The following is a 20,807-nucleotide window of genomic DNA, read 5'->3' as shown; positions in this document are numbered from 1 at the left end:
TCTACAGGCGGCTGCCCGCAACCCCGAGTGTGCCGAAGACGGGTCCTCGGTGGCCGTCTGCAGCGAAGCCCCCGAATCCTCTTGCCAACACTGAGTACACGCTTCCAGGGATACACGTCGTGGATTACGTGCTTCCAGCGAGATGCTGGCCACTGTACAACCAATCAAAAATCCTCTAAAGTCAAGGCGAAACTCTCACTTCTGATGTTACACAAGTATCAACCTGCCAAAGAGTCCACATGGAAGTGGCTGGAGTTTTCAAACCATCTGGGAGGCACCCCATATGCAGGCGCCCTGTGTTTTATGGTGTACTAGTTATCCTTACAGAGACACACTCCTCAGGCCACTCTCTACCCTTTAAAACACAAAGCAGAGAAAGGACACGTTTACAGAGCGTGTCAACGTCCATCACCCGAGGCTCAGAGCTGACCCACCGCTGGATGAGAAGCTCAGCACAGGGGGCAGGGGGCTTTCCCAGGACCACGGAGGGGGTAGGGCCAGGAAGTGTGGGCAGGGCCGAGGCCAGGGCCCGTGCCCCTCTTCACCGCTGGACCACGCCCCAGATGCGGTGATGTGGACAGAAGCACCTGCCACACGGTGCCTCGCCTGCTCGCTGTGAAGGGGAGACCGGCACCTGCGTCCTCCCAGCAGAAGGAAGAGAAGGCGGCCGAGGAGCCTGGAGAGCCGCCCCCGTGAGCGCCGCGTCCCGCTGCGGAGGTCCACTCGCAGGCAACGCCCTGGCACCTGGCACAAGGCAGGTGCTCAGGTATTCGTTGAACGGACAAGTGGTCAAGCAAAATGGGTGCCATGGGCGGAGCCTGACGGCAGAGAGGAGGCAGACCTGGCCCTCGGGCAGGCGGCCCAGCCGGGGAAGGACACGAGGCTCCCCGGTGTCCGCGTTCACCCTTCCATGCTGCCTAGTGTTTGGGTTTTTACCACGAGATGACTAAACTATGAAGTATAATCTTACTACTCATCTTTCTACTCTGACTTGAACGTCAGTTTTGCGAAGGCCACACCACGTACTTTCTAATCTAAAAGTTGAACCAGTTATCAGAATGAGGAAGGAAGATGTCTGGATGACTTCCGTTTCTCTTTGAGGTCTTTGTGGACTGTCACAACCATTCCAGAAGGTCTCAGTTCTTTTTTTTAAAGTGCTTTTGAAAGATAAAGATGCCCTAAAATATCCACTGCACTTTTCCGGAGATGCAGAAATAAGGCGGCGGCTGGGGCACCGAGCAGAGGCACGAGGGTGGCAGGAGAGTGGAGGTGAGAAGCAGGAGGGGAAAGGCAGGTGGGAGAGAGGAGAACTGGGCTCAGGGCACGAGGGCGGCCATGAGAGCGGGGCAGGAAGGCCACGCATGCGGCCGCCGAGCAGAAGCTAGTGGGGGCAGTCATGTTCCATTCGGCCTGTTGAGAAATACAAAGCATAACCTTGCAGAAAAAATATGACGGGCCACTCCTGCCCCCACTTCTGTAAATCAGCCCGTGAGAACATGGCCTTGCAGGAGAATATCAAACGAACGACTCCTGCCCCCTGCTTCTGTAATCTAACAAACAACTCCGGCTCCCCACTTCTGTAAATCAACCCACAACCTTGCCCCTGCCTTCTGCTTCTGTAACCCCACTTGCAAAACTTCACCTAGCAACGTGTTAGCCAATGCGCCAAAGTCGTACTGACCCCATATAAAATCCTATATAAACCTAGGAAAACTGAAAAACGGGGCTCAGAATTTGGAGACTGACTCTCCTCTGGGCCCGTGCGTAATAAATCTGTTCCTTTGCCTCTCTGAGTGTTGTCTCGATTTCTCTGTTCAAAACTCCTGGCCCACTACAACAGGCCCACTTCTTTAGAAGAGACCCCAGAAAAAACATACACTTTTAAACATTTAAGCTCAGGTCTTCCAAATCTAATTCGCTCTCTCTTCCCAATCATGGTGATTCTATTAATAGTCTCTCTGAAGTCTAAAGAGATTTCAACTATGGTTTCTTTCATCTTCATGCCTATTTTATGTAAAAATACCTTGAGCCGGGAAGCGGCTGTGGCTCCATCAGCTGGGCTCCCATCTACCCTATGGGAGGCCCTGGGTTCGCGTCCCGGGGCCTCCTTGTGAAGGCAGGCTTGCCCGCACACTGCGGAGAGCCACTGGCCTGGGTGCCACGGAGAGCTGACTCGGCCAGGGGATACAACAACAACAACAAAAAAGGCAGACAAGCAAAAAATAAATGCAGAAGAACACGCAGAGAATGGACCCAGAGAGCAGACAGCAAGCAAGCCACAAGTGGGGGGGTGCATAAATAAAAATAAATGCAGACACAGAACATGCAGCGAATGGACACAGAAAGCAGAGAGCAAGCAAAAAACTCATGGGGGAGGGGGGCGGATTAAAAAAAAACAAACCTTGGGCCCCGGTTTAGTCCAGAGGAAACCCAGCTGCTGGAGTCTGTGTAGGAGACCAGAGGGTCCTCAAGGGCAGATGTGGGAGGGGAGGGAAGACGGGAAACCCCTATACTCTTGATGTAACTTTTCTGTAATATAAAACTCCTCTAAAAATAAAATTTATTTAAAAAGATGTGATGGTCTGTCAACCAATGGGGCACAAAACGAGAAAAATTAACTGGTGATGGGTAAGATGTGCTCTCTTTAAAGTTCATCCACAGGTAGCGGGTGTAGCTCAGGGGCTGAGTGTGCACTTCCTATGTCCTAGGGTCCCGGGTTCAATCCCCAATCCTGCTTAAAAAAGAAAAAGAAAAAAGAAAAACCCACAAGAACAAATAACTGATAAATGGGTCAGTAAGGAGTTTTGCGAATGTCCAAATTCCATTCAGTATGACAGAATATAGCCCTAGAAATACGGTAATGGGTCCAAAATGGAGCAGTTCATCATATTTCAGTCTTACGTCTCCCTTAACAAAAAAGGGAGTCAGTCTGAAACCTAGAAAAGGCAGAGAGCAAGGAGACTTTGACGAAGTGTCTCCAGCTCTGACCCATTCTCATGGCCAATATATTCCGTAGTAAAAACAGGCAGCACATGGCATGCCACAGCTCATGCCCCTGAATTGTGATGACTATGCATGACATTAACTAGAGCAAGCAATTCAAAACTTAATCTTTTTGTTAAAAAAACACAGGTACATTCCAGAGGAACTACAACCACCCTCTTTACTTCTGGAGAAATTTAAGGACAAACACATTACGTTATAAAATGCTTATTTGGTGACCTGATTATAAAATTGGACTGTCACCTTCTTTCCTTTCCTAAAAAGAGGCCTTGTCCCCTGAAGTGACTGTCCGTCTGGGGACACCCACAGCACCAGCCGTGTGAGTCAGGCCCCGAGCCGGCTCTGCTCTGGGGGCCACAACAGAGAAGACGTAGGCCTTGGTAGTAACTGCTGGGTGACCCTCCTGAGGACGGGGTGCCCGCCTCCTGCCGACTCCCCCGACGTCCAGCTACCCACCCCTCAGGAGCAGCGGCGACTCAGCAAAGCCCACCCCTGACACCTCTAGAGCCTACGTCTCCTTGTGTGCCTTCTCAGCTCCTGCTGAGAGAGGTCTAGCTCTTCCCTGCAGTGGCCTGGGTAACGTCTCCTGAGGCTGTGCCCTGGGTCGCCTGGGGCCTGGGGGGCTGCGGGTCAACACAGCAGGAGAGCAGGGCACAGCCCCCGGTCTCCCCCTCTTTTCTCAGCTGCTCCTCTGAGCTCACCCACATTCAGCACTGGCTCTCAGTCCACCTTTCAATGACTGCTTTTTTCTTTTAACTTCAAAAAACAAAATAACAGACAAAAGGCATCTTAACAAATTATGGAAGCATTATTTTTTTAAAATCCTGGGAAGCAGATTTGGCTTAACTGATAGAGCGTCTGCCTACCACATGGGAGGTCCAGGGTTCAAACCCAGGGCCTCCTGGCCCGTGTGGAGCTGGCCAACGTGCAGTGCTGATGTGTGCAAGGAGTCCCCTGCCACGCAGGAGTGTCCCCCATGTAAGGGAGCCCCACGCGCAAGGAGCGTGCCCCATAAGGAGAGCTGCCCCGCGCGAAAAAAGTGCAGCCCACCCAGGAGTGGCACCACACACATGGAGAGCTGACACAGCAAGGTGACACAACAAAAAAGAGACACAGATTACAGATTTCTGGTGCCACTTACAAGAATACAAGCGGACAGAATAGAACACACAGCAAATGGACACAGAGAACAGACAACAGTGGGGGGTGGGGAAGGGGAGAGAATTAAATAAAAAAATAAATAAGTCTCAAAAAAAAAAAAAAATCCTGTCCAGGCACGTTTATCTCATTTAATCCTAAAAACAAACTCAATTGCTTCTCCAGTTTTCCAAAAGATGAATAAATGAGCACAGATTGGTTAAACGACATGATCAAGTTATCCTTATTAATGAAGGAAAAAAATGTTTGATCATACTCACGTCTCATAAAAATAAATCCCATGTTTTTTTTACCTTTAGCACTGATAAAGTACCTTTTTTGCTTTTGCTTAAAAAATTACAATACTACTGTTAATTACAGTCTATAAGTTACATTAATTGTGTTTTTCCCATGTATCACCATATTCTTAACACTCTGTAATAGGGGAACATTCTTGTATGTATTATTAACCACAACCCTTGTCTGCCACCAAAATCACTGTATTACACAGTCCCTACATGATCCTCTGTCTTTAAATTAACAACCTCTCTCGACTACCCCATTCAGCCACAATCACATTTATAAAGCAGGAGTGCTAGTTATACTCATTATGTTACCATCAACTCTTTCCACTTCCATGTAATTACATTCAGCCTTATTAAACATACTACATGCATATAGCATCAGCTCCCCCTCCCAACCCATATTCTGTCTCCTACTAACCTATACTCTATAGTTAACTCTATAAAGTTTACCCACCGTAGTTAGTTCACATCAGTGAGACCATACAATATTTGCCTTTTTGTGTCTGGCTTATTTCGCTCAACATAATTTCTTCAAGGTTCCTGCATGTTGTCATATGCATCCCAATTTCACTTCTTCTTACAGCTGAATAGTATTCCATTGTGTATATATGTACACCACATTTTGTTTATTCATTCATTGGTTGGTGGACAATTGGTTTGTTTCCATCTTTTAGTAATTGTGAATAATGTTGCTATCACCATCAGTGTGCAAATATCTCTTTGTGACCTTGCTTTCAGTTCTTCTGAATATATTCCTAGCAATGGAATTGCCGGATCCTAAGGCAATTCTATATTTAACTTCCTGAGGAAATGCGGGTCCCTATTTCTCTATATTCTCTCCAGCACTTGCAGTTTTCTGTTTTCTTAATAATGGCATTCTGTAAGGTGTGAAATGATATCTCATTTAGTTCTGATCAGCATTCTCTAATAGCTAATGATGATTAGCATCTTTTCATGTGCTTTTTGGCCATTTGTATTTTCTCTTTGGAAAAATGTCTGTTCGAGTTTTTTGTCCATTTTTAAAATTAGGCTGCTTTCCTTGTCTTTTAATTGTTGAGCTGCTTGATCTCCTTATATAACACAGAAATCCCTTAATATACATGTAGTTCCTGAAATTTTTCTCCTTTTTAACAGTCATGTGAAGCACAAAAGTGTTTAATTTTGAGGAGGTCCGATTTACCTATTTTTCCATTGCTTTGGCTGTAAGATTTAAGAAGTCACGAGATCTTGCAGATGTTTCCCTACGTTTTCTCCTAGAAGTTTTATGGTTCTAGCTTTTATATTTAGGACCTTGATTCATTTTGAATTAATTTTTGCATAAGGTTTGAGATAAAGGTCTCTTTCTTTCTTTGGGCTATGGGTTTCCAGTTCTCCCAGCACCACCTCAATAGACTGTTCTGACCCAGCCAGGTATGTCTTTAAGTCAGCTTTGTGATGAATGTGTCAGTGCAACCAAAGATGAAAACTATCATTCCCCCTCAAGGCACCTACAACTTAATATGGGAGAGAGAAAATCACATACCTGATAATATAGGTCACAATTTCAAAATATTTGTAAGACAGGTGTAAATAAATTACTATGCTAGGCTAGAAGAGAATGTGATTCTGACTGTCAACTATGAAAAATATCCTCCAGAAATGAAAGGAAAATCAAGGCATTCTCAGACAAGGAAAAACTGGGAATTTGTGGCTAAGAAATATACTGTTCAAAAATGGCTAAACAAAGTTCTCTAAACTGAAAGGAAATAACATAAGAATGGGAACTTCGGAAAAAAAAGGAGAACACAGGAATGGGTAAAAATTGGGTTAAGCATAATAGATGATTGCACTTGAGTTTCTTAAATCATATTTGATGGTGGAAGCAAAAATCCTAACACCCTGTGATGTGGTGGTCAACAGAGAGAGAGAAAATATTTAACCCAATTATATTTTAAAGGTGGAAAGGCTCCTAACAGCAGTAACAATTTATGCTTCACTGGAAACAGTAAAAATCAACACTAGTGGACTGTGATAAGTGACCTATGTATACTGTAAAACAGCAACCACTACAAAGCAATACACTAAAAAGCTGTGTAAGTAAACCAATATGGAATCCTCCCAAATGTTCAAATAACCCATAGGAAGTAAGAAAAGAGAAAAAGAGGAACAAGAAGCAAAAGAAATAAACAGCAAACAATAAAATATTAATAGCAGACTCAAATCCTAACATATCAATAATTCTCCTAAATTGTAACTGCTCTGAAGTACTACTTAAAAGGCAGATACTGGCAAAGTGGTTTTTAAAGCATGAACCAACAATAGGTTATCTACAAGAATTTGACTTCAAATAAAATGACAAAGGTAGATTAAAAGGAAAAGGATAGAAAAAGATATACTGTGCAAACGATTTTTTAAAAAAAGAACAGGAGTGCCTATACTAAGTAAGATCAGATAGAACAGACTTCAGAGCAAATTACTACAGACAAAAAGGGACATCACATGAGAAAAGGATCTCTCCACTAGGAAACCATAAAATCCTGTGTATGCACCAATCAACAAAGCTTCAAAATTTATGAGGCAAAATACTGTGATGAAGAGAAAAATAGACAAATGCACAATTTTAACTTGGGAAACGCATCATTGGTCTCTCAACGACTGATAAAACAACTAGACAGAAAATCAATCAACAAGCAACCAGTGTGACGGATATAGGACATGCCATCTGACAGCTGCAGAATACTTTTTTAAAGTGCCTATGGAATATTCACCAAGATAGATCATATCTGGGGCATATTCAAACCTGAACAAATTTAAAAGAATTGATATCAAACACGTATGTGCTCTGGCCATATTAGAATCAGATTAGAAATCAGTAAGAAAAAAAAAACAGAAAAAAAAAAAGAAAATTCCAAACACTTGGAAATGAAGTGATAGAACTTTCAAAAAATCCATGGGTAAAAGTCTTAAGGAAAAAAAACTAGAACTGAATGAAAATGAATTTACAACACATCAAAATATCAGAGTATGTTGGATGCAGCTAAAGCAGTGCTGAGAGGGAAACACGGGTACCCACTAAATGCTCGCACTGAGGAAAGGGGAAGGGTCTTGAAGCAATCTAGATTCCAACCGCAAGAAATAAGAAAAAGAGCCAAAGTAAACCCAAAGTAAGAAGAAAGGAATTAATAAAAATAAGAGCAGAAATCAGTGAAAACGAAATTAGAAAATTTTAGAAAAATCAATAAAACAGAAAGCTGCCTTTCTGTTTTTTTTTAATAGCCACAAAATTACCAATATCTGCAGTGAAACAGTTTATCACTACAGATTCTGCAGCCATTAAAAACATAATAAGAAGGGACCAGATGTAGCTCAGGTGGTTGAGCTCCTGCTTCCCATGTATGAGGTCTCAGGTTCGATTCTTAGTACCTCAAAAGAAAAACAAAAACAATAATAATGATTATAAGAGAATATTATGACCAACTTTTACTTATAAACCTAAGGACTTGGATAAAATCAACCAATTCCTTCCAAAACAGATTACCACAACTCAACCAAAACAAAATATATAACTTGGATAGTCTTAAACTACTAAGGAAATAAAACCTGTAATTAAAAACCCCCCAAAAAGAAATCTTCAGGCCCAGATGGTTGCACTGGGAATTCAAACAAACATTTAAAGAAGATTTAATGCCAATTCACACAATTTCTTCCAGAACATAGAAGGGAGGACACTTCTCAATTTAGGTAAAGACCATACAAAAAGAAAACTACAGACCACTATCTATCATGACCTTACATATAAAATCCTAAACAAAATGTTAGCAGATCAAGTCTATCAATGTATAAAAATATTATACAATATGACCAAGTAGGATTTATTCCAGAAATACAAAGTTGATTCAATATTCAAAATTAATTTAAACCATCATATCCACAGGCTAACGAAAAAAATAAATCAATTAGAATCAGAAAAGCATTTGACCACAACTAACATACATTCATGACAAAAACTCTCAGCAAATTTGGAATAAAGGGATACTTTCTCAATTTGATAAATATTATCTACAAAACACACACACACACAGAACACCTTACACCTAACATCCCACCTAATGGTAAAGACTGAAGGTTTAAGAGCAGCAGCACACAAGGATGGCGGCTCTAGCCAATCTCGTTCAATAAGGCAAGAGAAAGAAGCAAAAGGCATACAATTTGGAAAGGAAGAAATAGTGTCCTTATTTGCAGATGACATGATAATCGATGTAGGAACTCCCCCAACCCCCAAATCCAAAGCAAACCAACAAAAATCTTCTAGAACAAGTGAATTTAGTAAGGTCTCAGGATCTGAGAACAATTTCACCAATAAACTGCATTTCTATACACTAAGAACAAAAATGTTGTAACTAAAATTAAAAACAAAACATGATTTACAATCACTCCAAAGAAAATGAATTATTTAGGAGATAGGAGCTGTATGTTGAAAAGTAAAGAACGCTGATGATGAAAGAATTCAAACTATTAATGGAGAATCAATAGAGAAACACACCATGGCCCTGGGGTAGAAGGGGACCAACAGAGCCAAGGAGTCAATTCCCCGAGACTGCCTGACAGGTTTTAATGCAATTCCTTTGAAAATGAAGGCATAGACAAGGTTATTCTAAAGTTATATGGAAACACAGACCCAATAAATTGGGTAAAATAATCTTGGAAGAGAAGAACAAAGTGGGTGGAATCACACTGCCTGATACTGAAGAGCACATGCAGCTATGACAATCCAGACAGTATCAGAGGAGGGCAAGACACACGGATCAATGGGACAGAACACAGATTCCCAAAGCAGACGGATGCAACAGGCCCAAAGGTGGAAAAACCATTTAAGGGAAGACAGCTTTTACCAGCCAACGGTATTGGAGCAATTGGACATACACAGGCAAAAAAATTTAGCTTCAACCTAAATCTCACACCTGACACAAGAATTAACTCAGAAAGGATCAATTAGTGTAAATGTAAAATAAAAAACCATTGGGAAAAAGCATAGGAGAAAAACTTAAAGATCTAGGACTAGGAAAATAGTTCTTTGATTAGATGACATAAGCAGAATCCACTAAAGGAAAAATAATAAAACTGGACTTCATAAAAATGGAAGGAAAAAAAACACAAAAACATTTACTCTAGGAAAGATCCTCTGAAGAGAATAAAAGATAAGCTCCACAGTAGGAAAAAATATTTGCAAACCATACACCCAACAAAGGACAAGTATCTAGACTACCTAAGGAACTTGCAAAACTCAACAATCAAAACAAACAAGCAATCCAACTATAAAACGGGCAAAAGAGATAGAGACATAGAGACACATCGCCCAGGAGGGAACACGAATGGCAAGTAAGCACATGGCAAGGCTCCAACATCATTAACGGCCAGGGAATCGTGAATGGAGACCACAGCGGAAGACCCCGCCCCACACCTAAAGGCGCCAACCAAGCATGAGCACACTAGAGGCCACTTAGCTCTGCTAGAGGATGGGACCCGTGCACCCACTCTGGAAAAGTCTGCAGTTTTTAAGTAACAGTCAATATGCAGTTACCATCTGACCCAACAATTTGCACTCCTGGACATTACTGCAAAGCAATGAAAACTTACGTTCACCCAACCCCTGTACACAAGTGTTTTTAGCAGCTTTATTTGTAACAGTCCCAAACTGAAACACCCGGATGTCCTTTAGAGTGCATGGTCCAACAAACTGCGGTGTGCCCATTATATGAACGGCCACTCAGTAATGAAGAGGGAAAAGGTGTCGACGCATGCATCAATGCCAAAGACTCCACAGGCAGTCCCGCTGAGGGAGAAAAGCCAATTTCGGAAGACTATCAGCTGTGGCTTTCCATTTATTACATTCTTGAGAAAACAAAATCATAGAGGTGGAGAACACATTAGTGGCTGCTAGGGGTCAGGGACTGGGGCAAGGGGGATGAGAAGGGGTGTGGCTATAAAAAGGGGCAAAAAGGACCACTGCTGCAGGGAGAGAAAGGGCTCTCGACTGAATCAATGTCAGAATCATTGTGGCGCAATCTAGTTCCGCAAGATGTCACCACTGGAGGACATGAGGTACAGGGCACATGGGATTTCCCTATAGTTCCTTACAAATGCATGTCAATCTAACACCATCTCAAAGCGAAAAGTTCAACTGTTCTGTAGATATGTGTGTAGTTCTCAGTCTTTGTACTGTCTCTGCTGTTTGTGACATAGGTAAGAATAGTTTTAAGAAATGAATTAGGAACTGTTCCCTCTTCTGTTTTCTGGAAAAGACTGTGTAGAATTAAGTGTTAATTCTTCTTTAAATGTTTGGTAGAATTCTCATGAAACCATCTGGGCTGGAAGATTCCATTTTAGGGAATTTTTAAATTACAAATTTGATTTCCTTAATAATTATAAGGCTATTCAAATTACGTTGGGTAGGTTGATTTGCAGCAGCAGTTTATGTTTTTTAAGGAATTGGTCAATTCCATCCAACTTGTCTAATTTACACAGGTAGAGTGAATCATAACATTCCCTTAGCATCCTTTGTTTTCTATAAGATCTGCAGTGGTATTCCACTTTATTCTTGGTATTGGTAATTTGTGTCTTTTCTTTTTTTGGCTATTTTAGAGAACTGCCCGTTTTATTGATCTTTTCAAAGTAACAGTTCTTTCTTTCATTGGTTTTTCCCTATTTGTTTCATCGAGTTTTGCTCTTACTATTTCCTTCCTTCGGCCTCCTTTCCCTTGGTTTATTTCATACTTGTTTTACAGGTTCTTGAGATGAGAGCTTATTGATTTCAGATATTCCCTCTTTTCTAAAGTATGTGCTTAATGATATAAACATCCCTATCAGCACTACTTTAGCTGTGTCCCACAAATTTTGATGTGTCATATTTTCATTTTCATTCAGTTCGATATATTTTTTAATTTCCCTTGAGACGTCCTCTTTGGCTCATGGATTATTTAGCAGTGTGTTGTTTGTTTTCCAAGTGTTTGTTATTTCTCTCTGATACGGATTTTCAGTTTGACTCTGTTGTGGTTAGAGAATATACCCTGTATGATTTCAATTCTTTTAAAATCTTTTTTTTTAAATTTATTTCTCTCCCCTTCCCCACCCCACCCCCACCCCCACCCCAGTTGTCTGTTCTCTGTGTCCATTTGCCGCATGTTTTTCTTTGTCTGCTTCTGTTGTTGTCAGCAGCACGGGAATCTGCATTTCTTTTTGTTGCGTTATCTTGTGTCAGCTCTCTGTGTTTGTGGCGCCACTCCTGGGCAGGCTGAACTTTCTTTCGCGCTGGGCGGCTCTCCCTATGGGGTGCACTCCGTGTGGGGCTCCCCTATGCAGGGGACACCCGTGCGTGGCACTGCACTCCTTGCGCACATCAGCACTGAGCATGGGCCAGCTCTACACGGGTCAAGGATGCCCAGGGTTTGAACCGTGGACATCCCATGTGGTAGATGGACACCCTATCCACTGGGCCAAGTCCGCTTCCTGATTTCAATTCTTTTAAATATGGTGTATTAGTCAGCCAAAGGGGTGCTGATGCAAAATATCAGAAGTCTGTTGGCTTTTCTAGAGGGTATTTATTTGGGGTAGAACCTCACAGGTACCAGGCCATAAGGCTTAAGTTACTTCCCTCACCAAAGTCTATTTACAAGTGTTGGGGCGAGATGGCTGCCACCATTTGCCAAGAGTTCAGACTTCATGGATTCCTCTCTTCCCAGGGCTCCGTTTCTCTCTAGACTCAGCTGCTCTGCTCTCTCACGGGGTCAGCTGTAGACTGTCAGATAACAGCTCTGTCTCTTTCCCAGGGGCTTCTGCCGTTGTCTAAGGAGCCATCTCTATTGCTCTGAATTCTTCTGTGTGCTTACTTCCTGAGCTCCAGCTCAAAAACTTCCAACTCTGTCCTTTGCCATGTCTTTTCTCTGTGAGTCCCACCCACCAAGGGGCAGGGACTCAACGCTCTACTGACGTGGCCCAATCAAAGTGCTAATTATAATTTAATCAAGTAAAAGTGAAACCTCCTATAGACCACTTTACAAACTTAATCCAATATCTATTTTTGGAATTCATAAACAGTATCGAACAGCTACATATGATCAGGTATGTTTTATGGCCCAGGCCATGGTCTCTTGGTATATGTCTCATGGGCACATAAAAACAGTATATGTTCTGCTGCTCTTGGGTAGAATGGTCTATATTTATTTTTTTAATTTATTCCTCTCCCCCTTCCTCCGTTGTCTGCTGTCTGTGTCCACTTGTTGTGTGTTCTTCTGTGTCCGTTTGAATTCTTGTCAGTGGCACCAGGAATCTGTGTCTCTTTTGTTGCATCATCTTGCTGCATCAGTTCTCCATGTGTGTGGCGCCACTCCTGGGCAGGCTGTGCTTTCTTCGTGCAGGGTGGTTCTCCTTGTGGGGTGCACTCCTTGCACATGGGGCTCCCTTACTCAGGGGACATCCCTGCTCGGCATGGCACTCCTTGTGTGCAGCAGCACTGTGCGTGGGCCAGCTTACCGCACAAGTCAGGAGGCCCTGGGTTTGAACCCTGGACCTCCTATATGGTAGGTGGACACACTATCAGTTGAGCCAAATCCACTTCCCAGAATGGTCTATAAATGTCAATTAGATCCTCTTGGTTCTTGGTGGTTCAATTCCTATATACCTGTTTTAATTTCCTAGGCTGCAAATACCATGATGTGGGTTGAGTTAAACTACAGGAATGTATTTACTCACCATTTTGTGGCTAAGACAGAAGTAAAAATCAAGGCATTATCAAGGGGGTGCTTTCTCCCAAAGACTGGGGCTGGCTGCTGGCAATCCTTGGTTCCTTAGCTTGTCACATGTCAAGGCAAGGAGCAGCACCTCCTGGCCTCTTTGCTTTCTTCCAGGTTTCATTGATTTCAGTTTCTGCATGCTCCTTCTGTGGCTTTCTTTTTCTATGTCTGGATTTTACTTGGCTTAAAAAGGACTCCAGTAATAAGATTATGACCCATCCTGACTGATGAAGTAACTTCATAAACAGGTCCTACCTACAATGGGTTCACACCTACAGGAATGGAGTAAGTTTAAAGAAGATGTTTTTCTTTAAAAATCACAATACCCTTGCTGGTTTTCAGATTGTTGGCCTAATATTTGTTGGTTTTAACAACTGATGAGGATGTTGAAGTCTCCAACTACAATTTTGGATTAGTCTGTTTCTCCTTTCAATTCTATCAGTTTTTGCTTCATGAACTTTTCAACTTTGTTGTTTCATGCATAAGCATTTAGTATTGCTGTGGGTTTTTTGGTTGATTGAACCATTTATCATTATATAATAACCTTTTCTGCCAGAAGTAATGTTTTTTTGCTCTGAAATCTACTTATCTGATATCTATATAGTCAGTCTGCTTTATTAAAAATTAGTATTTGCATGATACATCTTTTTCTACTTTTCTACCTCCAATCTGCTTACATTGTTATATTTGAAGTGAGCTTCCTATAAACAGCATACTGTTGGGTCATATTTCCTAATCCACTCTGCTAATCTCTGTTTTAATCAGAGCAGCTATATTACTGACCTTTACTGTAACTACAATATGCTAGGCTTAAGGCTGCCATTTTATTTTTGTTTTCTCTTTTTTTTCCTGGTTTTCATTTCTCTGTTCATTAGTTTTTCTTTTTCCTACCTTCGTATAGGCTATCTGAACATTCTCTAGAATTCCACTTTTACTTACATATAGTGTTTTCAAGTTTATCTCTTTGTATTTATTTTTTACTGTCTGCTCTAGGGATTACATTATACATATCTAACTCATCACAGAATTAACATTGTCATTTTACCTGTCTGAGTGAAGAATAGAAACCTCACCACCCTTTATGCCCTTATGCCCTTTTAGTCTCCCTCATTTAATATTTTATATTAAGTATTTCCTCTACCAACCTTTAGCACCTCATTAGACAGTGTTGTAATTTTTGCTTCAATTGTCAAACAATTTATAAAACTCAAGATGACAAGGAAAGGCTATTGTATTTATACTTTTGCTTACCATGTTCTTTCTTCCTTCCTGATGTTCCAAGTTTCCTTCTATTATTGTTTCCCTTCAGCTTACAGAACTTCACTTAGGGTCACTCTTTTGGTGACACATTCTTAGTTTTCCTTCATCTGAGAAAGTTAGAATTTCCCCTGCATTCTTGAAGGTTATTTTTGCTGGGATAGGATCCTGGCTCGAAAGTTCTTTTCTTTCAGCATGTGAAAATACTGTCCTACATCTTTCTGAACTCCATAGTTTGTTGAGAAATCCAATATTAAGTGAATTATTCTAATATAGATAAGATGGCATTTCTTTCTTGTCACTTTCATTTTTTCATCTTTAGGTTTCAGAAGTTGGTCCATGCTATGTCTTGGTGTAGCTTTCTTCAGTCCTGCTGGGGATTTGCTTGCCTTCTTGAATTCATAGGGTTTAGGTCTGTGCTTCCCCCACCACCACCATGACCACTGCATTTGGGTATTTTCAACCATTATTTTTCAAGTACTCTTTCAGTCCCTCCTTTTGGTTTCTCTCCTTCCAGGACTATAAGGACATAAATGTAGTTTGCTACAATACCACATGTCCCTAAGACTTGCCCAATTTTTTTAGTGTATTATTTCTGTTTGTTCAGATTGGGTTATTTCTATTGCTCTGTATTTCAGTTCACTGATTCTTCTCTCCTCTCCATTCTCCTCTTGAGTTCTTCAGCTCTAATATTTCCATTTGGGTCTTCTTTATATCTTTCTATTTTTTTCCCTGAGATCTTTTCTTTTCTTTTTCTATTTGTTTTAAGCATGTTGGCAATTGCTCCTTGCATCATATTTTTATGATGGCTGCTTTAAAGTCTTTCTCAGATAATTCCAACATCTCAGTTATCATGGTATTGGCATCCATTGATTGTCTTTTCTATTCATTTTGAGATCTTCCTGGTTCTCAGTATGACAAATGATTTTGGATTAAAACATTTTGGGTAAGATGTTATTATGAAAATCTTAGGTAAAGCCCCCAATGCAGCTGGCTTCCTTTGACACCAACGTGGCAGAAGAATACTGGGCACCATCTCGTTGCTGCCAGGTGGAGGCAGAAGTCTGGTGGCCAATTCAGCCTCCACTGACACCAACGGGAGGCTGCTCCTCATTACTGCTGGGCAGGTATGGAGCTTGGCTTTCCGGTGGGTCTCCACTGATACCTTCCAGCTGGGAGAGTCAGAATGCCCGTTCCTACTCGCCACATGGCCTCCACTGACGCCAGGGGCCTCGGTATCTCTGGGCGGTGGTGAAGTTCTAGGTAACCCTGGTCACCCCAGCAAGAAGGGGTGGGCACCTCATTACTACCAGGTGGGAATCTAAGCCCAGGCTCCGCGCTCTTCTGGGGGCAATGCGAGTCCCCACTCCTATTTGGCCTTCTCTGACATGACCCCAGCACCTCGTTACAGTTCTGGTGAGGTAAGGAGTCTAGAGTCCCCACTCCTGGTTTCTGCTGTTATATTGGGCTGTGATAGAAAAGTTTTGCCTAAGCATTCTTGGTCTTGCTAGGAGGCCCTTTTCTAATCCTTTGGCTAAAGAGAGCAGGCTCTTCTTGAGGCTTTTCCTGTCTGTGCACATTGGCATTTTCAGGTGCCTCTTCTCTAGCTCCAAGTCTGGGATCATGTGGCAAAGAGAAAACCCAGGGAACTCAGTGCAGCATCGTTCTTCAGGTCCAAGGGCCCCCCAGTCTGCCATCTCTCCACCTTACAGAGCTGTGTGCTGGGTTTTTATATACAGTGCCCATTAATTATTTTTATCATCAGGAAAAATCTGACTTTAATTAGTCACAATAAAGCAGGAAAGAAGTGACCAATAAGTATGTGGGTAAATGGGAAAAGCATGTGGGTAAATGGGAAAAGAGCATCACTATTTTCACTTAGATAACAACCTGGTATGAAAGTCACATTACAACCAGCAGCAGAGTAAGTGGAAAGAGAGGTGTAGCTGCAGGGGGAAGAGAAAGCCCCAGCGGTGAGGGAGGGGCCGTGGGGTGGGCGGCTCTGAGCGCAACAGCAGGCCAGGGAACGGATGTGTTTCTTATTGGTGTGTTCTGCTGCAGACAACATGCTAATGGTGCTTAATTTTTGGTTTTTAAAATAAATTGAATTTTCTGACAACCCTAATCTATCTCCCACTTCCACTTAACACATAAAAAGCAAAATGGCTTCCCACCTCCAAATAACGCCTCAGCAATAAGGAATTTCCTTTAGATCTGAGTCTTGCCGAGGCGTCCCATGCGGGATGTGTTCCCAGTACCTTTACTGTGAACAAGGAAGGACTGCTGAGGAAGCCACGGGAGCCTACTGGAGATCGACACGCCCCGGCTGGCACTGCCGTGCGACTCGCCTGGCGAATGAGGGATCTTATAAGAAACAGAGGCAAAGGAATGCAACATAACCGTGTCACATGGGGCCAGCTTCTGTGGGTGAGGTTGTGAGGACACGAATATGGGCCCCAACTGTGGGCAGGTGGGAGGGAAACAACCCCAACAGACTTGCCACAACCTTCCCAGGAAGAGAATCAAACACAGACTCGGGAAGGGCCAGCTTCTCAATGGCGTAGACAAATTGAAGATGATGTGCTCTGACAGAAATCAACTCTACTAATAAAGAAGACACTGACAAAGCAGTTGCATTTTGAAAGTCTGATATAAAATTGTTCCATGAAACGGATGAGAGAAGCAGCAATATTTTTAAATTGTAATAGGTACTTGTAAATATATTGGTGAATGAAACATTATGCTATTTTATTAGGTCCTTTTAACTATATTCATGTAAGAAACATTATGAATAGACATGACTATGTGAATTATCCTAAGAGTTTATATTTTCAATTTGGCCATTTGGCCATGTAGCCATTTATTCAGCCCCACCTCTCACCCCCGATTTTTTCACTGGGAAAATGGTGCTATACCTTTAATTTCACTCTCTATTTGGGCTTCATGATACTTCTCCTTGCTCTGAAATTTCATAGTATATTTATTGGCTTACATACAAGCAATTTAATACACTATTTAAACTTTTACCCAAATGATTCATGCATCTGCATCTTGTTTCTATTATTTGATGAGTCCTGGAATTTGTTTTTCAATTTTCTAGGGTTGTGCTTAATAGAGGACAAAGATAATATCACAATGCAAAAATCATTATTTTTCTATTAATACATTTGCAAAGAGAAATAAAGTTGATTCTAATTAGTCAAATTATCTCAGTTAGATATAAGTCATGTACTATAGTGATCTAGAAAGCTAAATAAATGACTAAAATTATTTTCTCTTTGAACTGCTATAAAATTCACATAGGTCTGCTTAGCACAAAATAACAGACTTGATTTTATTTTCTTGATGACAGAACTGGTCAAATACTTGGGAATATTACAACTTCAAGTTAATAATTCAGTCATCAAATGATGCAAATATTTTAAATATTTTACTATGACACTGTAGACATCATTTACTTCCCCAGTTTCTAGAATTCAGAGCCTGATACCCTGGAAGAACTGAATTAATGACTGTGGAATCAACCAATGCTCACCTTTATCTGTCTACAAGGATATGCACAATCCTGCTGGTGGCTGTTAGGAAACATGCTGCCCGTGGGGTGGGAACAGGGTGCAGCCCACCTTCGGCCATCAGTTACAAACTGCCGTGCCGTCCAGGACTGCAGGAGGGCCAGTGTCGCGCCACCCCAGCTTGGGTGACAGCAGGGCGGGCCCCCAGCTCGCCAGGACACAAACAAGCCTCCCGGGAGGCTCCAGGTCTGTTCCTGCGTGGCGGGGGCTCGGGGTCACCTGGATTTCTCATCGTTGACAGAAAGAAGCCCACAAAGCACACCAAGTGTATAGCTTTAAAGTAGGAATTGGGGCACATTTCTGAGAAATGAGAGTATTAGGGTGACCCTCAGATAGTTACACTATGAGATCAAGACAAAACAGACTAGAACAGATTTGCAAAGTTGACTAAAACAGACAGAAAGAGATTAAGCACTTGACTGTACCTATACACAAATGTTCCCCAAGAAAGAATCCAATGTACAATAAGCTTAAAATGAGCTGAGTAACACGATTCTTAGTCACACCTGTTGGTCTTCACCATGAGGAGTGAGGAATAGGTCTCCGAGAGGGGTGTGCTGAGCAGCGGAGCACGCCGGTTCCCGCTGATGTAGGTGGAGAGGGGCGTGCTGTGCAGTGGAGCACGCGGGGTCCCACTGATCTAGGTGGAGAGGGGCGTGCTGTGCTCTGGAGCACGCCGGTTCCCGCTGATGTAGGTGGAGAGGGGCGTGCTGTGCAGTGGAGCACGCCGGGTCCCACTAGTCTAGGGGGAGAGGGGAGTGCTGTGCTCTGGAGCATGCCAGTTCCTGCTGATCTAGGTGGAGAGGGGCATGCTGAGCAGCGGAGCACCCGGTTCCCGCTGATGTAGGTGGAGAGGGGGTTCCCGCTGATGTAGGTGGAGAGGGGCGTGCTGTGCAGTGGAGCACGCCGGGTCCCGCTAGTCTAGGTGGAGAGGGGCGTGCTGTGCACTGGAGCACGCCGGGTCCCACTAGTCTAGGGGGAGAGGGGCGTGCTGTGCACTGGAGCATGCCAGTTCCCGCTGATCTAGGTGGAGAGGGGCGTGCTGTGCAGCGGAGCACGAGGGGTCCTGCTGATCTAGGTGGAGAGGGTGTGCTGAGCAGCGGAGTACGCCGGGTCCCGCTGATCTAGGTGGAGAGGGGCGTGCTGTGCTCTGGAGCACGCCGGTTCCCGCTGATCTAGGTGGAGAGGGGCGTGCTGTGCTCTGGAGCACACCGGTTCCCGCTGATCTAGGTGGAGAGGGGCGTGCTGTGCAGCGGAGCACGCGGGGTCCCGCTGATCTAGGTGGAGAGGGGCATGCTGAGCAGCAGAGCATGCCGGGTCACACTGATGTAGGTGGAGAGGGGCGTGCTATGCAGTGGAGCACGCCAGTTCCCGCTGATGTAGGTGGAGAGGGGTGTGCTGTGCACTGGAGCAAGCCGGATCCCACTAGTCTAGGTGGAGAGGGGCGTGCTGTGCTCTGGAGCATGCCGGGTCCCTCTGATCTAGGCTGGAATTCCCCAGTGACCCCACCTCACATTAGCAGTGGCTGGTGGCACACCATGTTGTTGCGGCACGGGTAAGGAGTGAGCGCACCATCCCAGCAAGGTGGACCCTAAGAGAAGTCAAGCGGACGGAGGCCAGGGAACCGGGTGTTCCACACCACAGGAGAGGTCGTCAACGCCTGGCACCGCTCGGCAGGCAGCCCACCCAACCGCCCATTTACCCGCTTCCGCCCTCATAAACATTAAACTCTGCCGCAGGATCCAAGTACTCAGTTCCAACAGCAATTGCCCATCTAAACAGAACTCCTCGGTGTTCTCTTCTCACACTCATGAAAACAAACCGGAAGCACACTAAGGACACACCAAACAAACCAGGAGCCCGCTGCCCACGGACCGTAGGCAGCAGCTCCTCGTGTGAGCGAGCGCATGGCGGCGCACCTGCGCTGCGGCCCTGTGCTCGAGCTTGATTTCTGTTCTCCTGATGTCGCGACAGAGAAAAAGGCTCTGGGCCTCCCAGCCCAGAAGTGGGGCATTCCTGGCCACGCCCTGGAGAAGCCAAGCATGTCTACACTCGCTCCCTCTGCTCAAACGAGAGCTTCTGCCATGCCTGGGTTTTCATAAACAGACGCCACGGTTCAGAACAGTGAGCTGTGCAGCACTCCCTCCTGCCCTCACCCAGGCCCCCAAGGTGGGCATGTTTTCAAGCTGCATCTGTCATGGCTAAAGGACCAAGGCTGGCCTGTCTCAACTGACCTCCACACTTGATTCAGATTTCTTGGTTTTCCCCAAGGGCGTTTTCTGTCCAGAATCCTACATCACATTTAGGCATCATGTCTCTTCAGGCTCAGACAAGACACGGCTGAGACGAGCTCAGGTGGGCACAAGCTTCTCGGATCTTCACTGACTTTGGTGACCTGGATGATATTGAGGGGTACTGAGGACGGATTCCGTAGGATGACCCTCAGCTGGGATTTGTCTGTTACTCCCACGATTAGACTGGGTGATGGTTGGGGAGGGGAGGTGCCACGTTCACCCCATTCTATCGTGGGTCCATGTTAGCGACAGGACTTGCCACTGATGTCGTTGGCCGCCGGGCGCCTCCACTGTAAAGTCCCTCCCCAACCCCTTCTCCATCCTGCAATCCCGTCCACTTGAGCGGAAGTCATCCCATGCAGCCCACACTTACGGAGTGGGAAGCTGGGTTTGCCTCCTCAAGGGCAAAGTATCTACTTAAATTGGGGAGAGTCTTCCGTCTCTTCCCCATTTACAAAGTGCACTCGGTTA

At 44.0% G+C, this 20,807-nt stretch overlaps 1 protein-coding gene across 2 annotated transcripts in view; it reads right to left on the bottom strand.

The window, feature by feature from the left end:
* The window catches only part of ZNF236 (zinc finger protein 236), a 152,181-nt gene that overhangs the window by 6,252 nt on the left and 125,122 nt on the right, over positions 1–20,807 (bottom strand). The window lies entirely within an intron of this gene.

This window comes from Dasypus novemcinctus, chromosome 16 (genome assembly GCF_030445035.2).
Source record: "Dasypus novemcinctus isolate mDasNov1 chromosome 16, mDasNov1.1.hap2, whole genome shotgun sequence".
In the NCBI taxonomy this organism is placed as follows: domain Eukaryota; kingdom Metazoa; phylum Chordata; class Mammalia; order Cingulata; family Dasypodidae; genus Dasypus; species Dasypus novemcinctus.
The sequence above is the reverse complement of the archived record's forward strand: the minus strand, read 5'-3'. Positions and strand labels throughout refer to the sequence as shown.